Genomic DNA, 9,446 nt, shown 5'->3' with positions numbered 1-9,446 from the left:
ACCCCGGACAATGTGGGCGAGCTGAGCACTGACCCAAGACCAATGGTAGCTGAATGTATCTAATAAGGCCTATTGGGGGTTTGCTGCAAACCCTACAATGAACCTGAGATGTACAAATGGAAAAGTCTGAGCAGCACAACCTTGTCGGAATTAAAAATTATGCAATGATTTGTCATTTATGAGGATAGGAGGAGTTTGGAACTTTGAATTTATACAAAAATGTATCACATAACCTAAAATTGTAAATTATAATGTATTTGCAGACTCTAAACTTTTTTTAATATAATTAAATGTATATTACTATCTGTCTATCATTCTATTGTCCTATCTATCTATCTATCTATCTATCTATCTGTCTGTCTGTCTGTCTGTCTGTCTTTCATTATTATGCCTAAAATTATGTCTGTCTGTCTGTCTTTCAATATTATGTCTAAAGTTATGTCTGTCTGTCTGTCTGTCTATCTATCCATCTATCTATTGCCTGTCCATCTATCCATCCATCCATCTATCTAACTTTCTGTCATTCTATCGTTTTGCCATTCTGTCATTCAATCTATCATATACATTTTCATTATATGTATGATTTTTATTTAATATTATTTGCTAATTGTATTAAAGAGGTGGTTTACTGTGATTTCACTTTTTTTCATTTTAAATAGTGTGTGATGTTGCTGTTGGTGCATGAACAGTATCTGCAAAGTTGCTGCGCTGAAAGTTCAACGTAAGCGGAGATATCGTCTTTTAAAAATCAGGAAGTTTAATGCCTACAAAAACGACTCATATGGGACTACAACGAGATACTTCCCGGGTTGCATACGTAAAAAACCCATAAATTTGCATCAACCCCTCCCTCCGGAACATGCAAAAAAGGGGGCAAGGCCATGTTCTGCGGCTTTGTAGAAGAGGAAGAGTTATTGTGGAGAGTTGTAGCCATGACGTCGAAACGGTCTTATTTTCACCTAGCTGTCAGGTCTTCTGTGTTCGGCTTCCTACGGACGCTGTAGTTCGTCAACAATGGTTAAAATTTATGTTTGATTATGTTCCTGACAATTACAATCCTAATTTAGCTCTCTGTGCTGCGCATTTAACGGAAGACAGCTTCCAGAATCTACACGAGTTCAATGCCGGATTCACACAGAAACTATTACTAAAACATGGAGCAGTTACAACTTTAAAACCAGAGGCAGCAGTTGTTGGGCCACAACCTGTAAGTAAGATTTCATAATTTTAAATGCATTTGCATGTATAATTTCAGACGTAATGTTTTAGTTTTATCAAGGACGTAAACAAATGCCAACGCTGGCTTTAGTAGCCAGTTAGTTAAATGCTATTTCGTGTGTCTATGACAAATGCGTACAAACATTTTGGACCCGAATTTGTAATTATGTACTAATTTTGTAAATGTATTTTCCATGTATACTTTATGACGTAATTTTTCGATTTGATCAAGACCGTAAACACAAGCCAACGCTGTTTGGTTATAGTGGCCAGTTAGTTCGATGCTATTTTGTGTGTATAAGACAAACGTGTACAAACTTCAAAAAATTATATGTAATCACAACAGCAAACTTCCATTCAGAAACGTTTTGTAAGAGCCGTGCTTGCGAAAGTTCTGCTTGACTCTCTTCATTACCGCTTTCTGGGTCTGATTCTGGTTCAAACTGATACGGCAATATTGACACCATTATTTACATTTGACCGGAGCACATGCAGCTGTCGCCTGTAAAGGTAATGGGCGTGAAGTTTCCGGACAATGTGCAGTACGCAGTTTAGCCAATCACAACACACCGGCCCAACTAACCAATCTGAGCCCATTGCCTGTTTCTGAGGGAGTGGTTTCATAGAATCAGGAAGTCAACCGGTCGTTCAAATGACAGAGGAGAAAGCGGCTTACAATAAAGGTGAAATATATGAAAAATAAGGCGTTTTTTAACAAACGAAACACGAAGACATGTTATATTGCACCCCATAAACACAATCAAGCAAAGAAAAAAAGCAGTAAACCACCCCTTTAAAATGGTTGATTATTTATAGGATTTACATTGAAGTTTTACACAGAAACAGCTATTTTATACTCCGTATGTCTCAATGCAATGGCCCAATGTCTTAGCAAGACTAAAGGTAATTTGATTTATTAAACTGGTAATCTCAAACTAAGACTGATAATTGGTACGACTAATATTACTGATATGTTCAATCTAGTATAGATTCATCTTTGACCTCAGTGGTAATGATGCAGAAACCCTGATAATCCACTTGCTTTGTATCAAATGCTCCCTAAAGTCTTTAGTTAGTCTTTAGCCTCGAGAACAACTGAGTTAGAAGGGTCATCGTTCTTCTGAAAACCTCCATCCATTTTCATCCCTTGCCATTTCAGGAGACGCCATCGCAGACACTTATTTTAACCACCTGTGTTGCTAACCGCTGGCCCGTACTTGATAGAGGTGAAAAAAAAGAGCGAGGTCAGGAAAAATGGAAGGAGAAAATGAGAGGGAAGGAAGGATTCGCGGAAGAAAGTTATTTGGACATTCACCTCTAAGCACTCCGGGCTCTTCTGTGTCCTTCCCATTTCTGCGTTTCATATTCTACATCCACATGCCTCTCAAACACGCACAAGAGCCCCAGAATCATAAGTTAACAGTTGCCATGGCACTGAGCTCGAGTTTCGGGTCTTTTCCCACAGGCACAATGATAATTCTCACAGTGAAAATGGATGAATTGCTTGTCCGGCTGCTGTTTGGATGTACTGGATGCATGATAAATCCCTAGCACGGTGGTGTAAGCTATACGGATTGCTGTGGCATTTGAGGTGCTGCTCATCCTGGATTTGTGGTCACTACACAGGGAGTGGACGGCACCAGACCTCTCTGCCGTGAGAAGTGGATTTGCAACACCTCGCAACCACACTGTCAAATTCACGTGCTTTTGTCATCGGAAAAATGTTTTTCACTTAATATGTGTGAGCTCCTCAGGTGGTGTAAAAGCTCTCCACTCCGTTTTTGAAGTGTGTCCACAACATGTACATGAGGGACATGGAGGACTGCAATGGTTTTTCTGACTTGTTGTCACTTATTTGACAGGTACAGTAGAAAGAAGACATAGAAGTGGGGCTAAAGTAGAGTCAAAGTCCTTTTGAGGCAAATTCATTCACTATTTTTGTAGTTATGCAAGTACAGCTCTTGGGGAAGGGCCAAAACTTTGAGTAAGCCTACATAAATTCTTGAAAATCAAGGTTATTTATTGGAATATAGTTCCATAAAGAACCTTTTACATCCATGGAGTCTTTCCATTGAACAAAATAGTTTTTATAGTGGGAAAAAACAATTCTTTAGGCTACATTTACACCAGTGCGTTTTCGTTTTAAAATGCATAACTTTTGCTACAGGTATACCTGTCATTTACACTACTCCGCCGTTTTCGACACTTGAAAATGGAGACTTTTGAAAATGCTGCAGACCCCATTTTAGTTTGAAAACTCCAGGGTTGCATTTCAGTGTAAACAGACCAAAACAGAGACTTTTGAAAACGATGGCGTGGCTGCCCACATTCGCTCTGCGTATCCTTGACGACCGTGTAAACAATAACATCATGCTCATTGTACCCATAGATTTAAGTAGATTCCCCATTCGACCGCTCCAAGCTCGTAGACTGTAGGTACGTAGGTCATGTGACATGCGTTTTCAGTTGTGTAGTGTGGACGGAGATTGTTTCTGAAACGCAGTGAAAACGCCAGTGTAGACGAGGATCGTTTTAATTTTAAAATGCCATTTTAAAACGAAAATGCATTATTGTAAACAGGGCCTTAGATTATTAAAATGTTCTATAAGAACAAAAATGGGTCTTTTAAAAACTGTTCACAATTACAAAAAACAAAGAAACAACAACAAAAAAAGGTTATGTAGCATTAAACACATTGCTTGCTTTGTTTGAGTGGCCCAACACAGCATCTTTGGCTTAACTGGCATACGTTTGAGGCAGAACTGCCTGTTTGTTTGGAAATGGTCTTTATTTTTGATGATTTTATCCATAAGAGACTTAATAATGACTTATATTCAAAGTGTACATTTAGTCAGTTGATATTTTCACGGGGAATCAATCACTCGACTGAACTGTTGCTAGCATCAATGTTATAGCCATAAGAATCTGAATGTATTTTGTCCTGTGCTTACATACACACTTTTTAATCTTTGGTTTTAAAGAACAGAATGTAGACTAAACTGAGTGACAGAACTCTGCCGTGTTACGAAATCATGTCACAAAAAAAGCATAAACATTTACAATGCAAGCAATTAGGATGTGCACTGAGCCTTTTATGTGAAGCAGACAGCTAATGTCTCTCTGCCTGCCCTGAGCTTCTCACATTTAACCATCTCCACAGATCAGCTATAACTAGCGACTCATTCTCATTCTCCAGCTAAACGAAGCTCTGTAACAATGTTTTTCTGTTTAAAAAATGTCGTTATCACAGTAGGTAGATGTATTTTACAGGCCAATTATTTTGGAGAAGACAGAGAGGATACAATCTTACGGCTGAGCAGACATCAATTTGAGCTATGAAAATGCAGTAAATCAAAATAAAAAGAAAATGTTTGTATTTGTGTGTGGAAAGGAATCTTGTGGAGGAGCGAGAGAGAGATTGGGGAAGAAAATTCACTGTTTTTGTGAGGACAGACAGAACATTTTCTGTAAGTTGAGAAAAGTGGAGGAATATTTCAATGCAAAGTAAAAAAAAAAATCAATACAGAAAAGCTCTAGATATAATATTCTTGTAATTTTGCAAGCACAAATGGGAAAGATTGTGACCTTGACAATGTTTCTATGAATAATTTGTTTCTCAAACATATGAGGGATTTGGAAAACCTCAAAGGTATAGAAATATTGAAGTGGTAGACCCTGAAACTCCTTCAAAAATTGTTACTTGTTCGAAAAATTATTTTTGAATTGGGTGAACATTTTCACAAAGCTTACAATAAAAGTAATCACAGACCTTGAATACAATATAAATGAATAGTTAAGCTCTTTACCAAGAACGTAGGTGGGAAGTTCATGACAGACATGATGTGTAAACACTTCTTTCAGTGAACATTCTTGCGCACTTACCTTTTGGTAATTGTTATTTTAATAGCCAAGTTATGTTCAGTCTTGGTTGCACGATTTGCTTTTGTGTGAAATTCCATTCAAACTTAGTCAAACTTAATTTACTAAAGTTAAAAAGAAAAAAATCTTACAGAAATCTTAGTCAAAAAATGGGCATATGACTTCTTTTAAACAGCACTGAGAGCTGACTGGGAGAACTATGTTTATGCATATTTATGAATAAAAAGGAAACCAATTCAAAATCGTAAGTGGGTATAAGAAAAACTTTTTGGAGCAAGAAGAATTCTGAGCAAGGTCGTGGCTCTCTCCACCAACACATTTTCACTGTTTATGGAGAGCAATGAGAATCCCTATTGAAAAGTGAAGAATGGAATAAAATCTACTATTCTAAAAAATACCGTAAGGCATGCTTTAAATCCACAGTGTGTTCAGCGATCTAACATAGCGAGGCCTTGACTGCCTTTTTCTCTACTCACCCAGCGCAAAAGTTTTTTTGCTAATTTTTAAGCTGTCATAGTGACCATGACTGTTAAGTTACAAAAAGAACACCAAAGAAAATGGAAGAAGAAAAAGACCCATTTTGGTTTAAGCATTTAAGCTAATAAATGCCATTTGATATTCTGCATATCACAATGGCGCAACAAAAAAATTATGATACAAAGTCTTTGGCAGTAATGACATTTTCTTTCTTTCTTTCTCTGAATGCAATGGACAATTCTTTTTCTTCACAGTTACTTTCTGGGGGTTTTTTTTTTGGTTCCCATTTTGTCTTTTTTGTAGCTTGACAGGTCATGTTGCATGTACAGATGCATAATGTTAAACAAATAATCTAGTGCATGCTTTAGGCTCTAAAAAAAAGTGCCCTGTGGACTTTTAGAAATTAAACACTCCTAAAGGGCCACATATTCTTCTCAGACATTTGATTCTTCAATCTAAATTTAGACGTATAGAAGTTCAGTAGAACTTTCCTTAACTGTTGAGCTTATTTTACCTCCACCTGACATCCCAATTATGAGTCTTCCAGATAGGTCAGCCTTGTCAGAGCAACGTGACACATTTAGCAAAACTCTAATTGCCTTCGTCAGCCAGTGTGACCGGCCGTTCATGCCTCAGAACCCCGCTTGTGACCTAATCTAAGTGACTCTACGCATCCATTTCAACTTCTGACAGCATACACTCCTCCAGCTGAACCACTGCATGTGTACGCCACATAAAACAGCAGATCTGTTGTGTCAAATTTGTTTGATGTGTCACAGATGTCAGTTTTCAATGGGCCTTTCAGATGCTTGCATCATTCTGTCATTACCAGAACGGCAACTGAAAATGAATGAATTGTTTACCTTTGTGGCATCGTCGTCGTAGTCGTTGTTGTTTACATTCAGAGGAGGCTGATGCTGATTGACACTCGTCTATGCGATTCCAGATGCTAACTCTTTTCATGTTTTTAGTAAGGGATTAAACGGGGGAAAAAAGTGTTTTTGATTGACTTGTTGAGGACGGAGGGGTCGGGAACTGTGCGCGGAATATACAATAAACTGCCTCGGCCCGGTTGCTGTGGTAACTAGAGCACACCGCAGCGTGAATGTGCGCTCGCGACTTTCCACGGAAGAGCGAGAGACCTTTGGGGATGTGGGAGGGCTGATGTCAGTGAATACTGACAGTGCACATCCTAAATTATACCTGGATCTGTCTGCGCAGCATACCAATATGTGATATTTTTATAACTCCGATTCCCAGGACTCCGGAACGAACCGGTGAGCGAGCTAGCGCTTCACAGCACAGCTTCGTTTGATTCGCCGTCTAATGAATTGCGACGCGATTTGATTCAAAGCAAAGCAAAACAAAACACACGGCACAACGTTTAGCAGATAAACCTCTTTTTAAGCCTTGAACGTTGACAGATGTTTTCTCTGGAATCTTCTTCGGATTAGTTGAACATTTCACTCATGTTTTGTTTGTCTCTCACACGCATAGACTATAAAAACAAAGGGGCCGTTGACAATGTGAATTCAACATGTTTCACTCTCAGTAACAGGCTGTGAATAATTAAAAGCTCAATTCAGACACATAAAGCTTACTAATCCCAGCCCTGTTCACTTCAGACTTATTCACTATGCCTTTTATCTGCTGTGCAACACAAAAACATAGACATCATATATTTAGATAGTGGACACTACAGGGAATGATTTTCTCACAGGCTTAATAGGAATATTTTCAAAGAGAATCGCAGATAAACGTCTTTATATGAGTTGCTCAAACAATCAGACTCTCTTTGGCTCAGTGCTTATGTATTATCTAAATCAACGCAGCAACTTTTTCTTTCTTTACACAGACTTTTCGATAAATATTTGAACGCGATCGCTTTCTTTTGTAGCTGATGAAAAACATTCCCGTAAACAAGTTAAAATGGAATTGATCCATTTTTCTGTGAAAAGTGAAAACGAACAACAGCAACAAGCTTTAGATTGCAGAAGAGCAGTCTTTCAAAGATTTTGATGCAGTGATATTTGAGGTCAGTAAAATATTACCGATTTGATTATTTTTCTATGAGCTCGGGAACAAAGTGGATGCTATAATGAGTGAGGGAGGATTTTCTGTACGTTTATGAATATGTGATGACTAAATTACCTTTATCTATCTCATTTTAGTTCTTCACCTTCTTCTTTTTTGTTCAACAGAATAATGAAATACGTTTGATTGTTATTGCCCATGACCTTTCTCTGACAGCGGTGGGATAGACAGAGGCCCTTTATAGCTGGATATTTGTGTATGCTGAAACCTCTGTAGCCCTGATTTCTCAGATTTCTTTGTTTTTTTTTTTGCCATTAAAGGAATAGTTTGCTGAAAATGAACTCGGCATCAGCCATCCAAGATGTAGATTATTTGATCCTCTGGAGTGAATGGGTGCCGTCAGAGTGAGAGTCCAAATTTACGTAAGATTTTTTTTTTTTTTTTTTGCAAATCTGTTTTGATGATGAAACAAACTTACTCTGCATTCTGGATGGCCTGAGGGTGAGTCAATTTTCATGAAACGTTCATGGATGAACTATTCTATTTTAAATTACTTTTGAGGAAAACATTACTTTTGACGTAACATTTGTAATTCAACCCATTATTTTTATTTATTGTTTTCTTTATTGACAAATTACAATGGAATAGAAATTAGGAATAACACAATGTACTGTAATGTTATTTTTAACTATAATATTTCCCATAACTGTCAGTCTGGCAGGATTGATCCATGCAATTCAGTCCATCCATCCACACTGTTCCAGCATCTCTGCCTGCAGCTGTCACATCACATGATGATCTGGATTGAGTTCTGATGACTGATAAGCTGCTAAAGCTGGTTTTAGATCAACATCATCACACAAACTGATGTAAGTAGGGGTCTAATCCTTGATGTTTGCTTGTACTGTTCCAAAACTACCTTCAAGTATAGTTCAGCCCAAACATGAACATTCATCATGTATTCATTCTCATGTCATTCCAAACATGTATGAATTTCTTTTTTCTGCAGAACACAAAAGATGATATTTTTAGGAACTGTATTTGTTACTATTGACTTTAATTGAATGGAATGAAAAACAAAAAAACAAACAAAAAAAAACACTAATACATTTCTCAAAATAAATGTTGCTGTATGTAAAGAAGTCAGACAGGTTTGGAATGACATGAGGGTGAGTAAACGATGACATAATTTTCCTTTTTTGGGTGTACTGTCCCTTTAAATTGTTAGTCACACTATCCAAATACAGAAAGGTGTGGGTTTAGGGTCATCCTTTAGGCCTTTTTTGCACCAAGTATTCTAGCTTGTTACCAACTTAAGTTTTTAGCATAAAAAGATGTATCTACAGGTTCTTTCCAAGTCCAAAAATATCATATTGCAGTAAATGAGACTCTGTACTAAAACTTTGGCTTTGATACAAGCAGATGGTATAGGCAAACCAATAAATATTATAACAGAAACATTTACTAAACTAACAATTGAAATATACATTAAATCTGTCAAGTACAGACAGATAAGGCCCAGCTTTAAATGGAGGATCAAAGAATTAACAGCTATCAGTAAATGCCATATAAATTATCTCAATGGTCATCAAGAGCCACGTGTCTCAGAATATTTGGATCCACTTTATATTAAGTGTCCTTAACTACTGTGTACTTACATTTAAAGATAATTTGATACAATGCACTTATTGTGTACATGTTTTTACATTGTACTTATATTTGAAAATACCATACTGTAATTACATCTGTAATTCATTTCTATAGTTACATCTATAATTACCCCCTTACACCTAACCATACCACCAAACCTGCCCCTAACCTTCCCCATATCCCACCTC

At 37.3% G+C, this 9,446-nt stretch overlaps 1 long non-coding RNA gene across 1 annotated transcript; it reads left to right on the top strand.

Annotated features, from left to right (window-relative positions):
• Positions 1-7,486: 7,486 nt before the first annotated feature.
• On the top strand, positions 7,487-8,561 carry LOC131532635 (uncharacterized). The gene is made up of 3 exons (XR_009268932.1): positions 7,487-7,609; positions 7,929-8,109; positions 8,322-8,561. It is a non-coding gene; the product is annotated as an uncharacterized LOC131532635 (long non-coding RNA).
• Positions 8,562-9,446: the final 885 nt, after the last annotated feature.

The sequence above is a fragment of the Onychostoma macrolepis genome, chromosome 23 (assembly GCF_012432095.1).
Source record: "Onychostoma macrolepis isolate SWU-2019 chromosome 23, ASM1243209v1, whole genome shotgun sequence".
Classification (NCBI taxonomy): Eukaryota; Metazoa; Chordata; class Actinopteri; order Cypriniformes; family Cyprinidae; genus Onychostoma; species Onychostoma macrolepis.
This window is presented reverse-complemented; position numbering and strand designations above follow the sequence as displayed.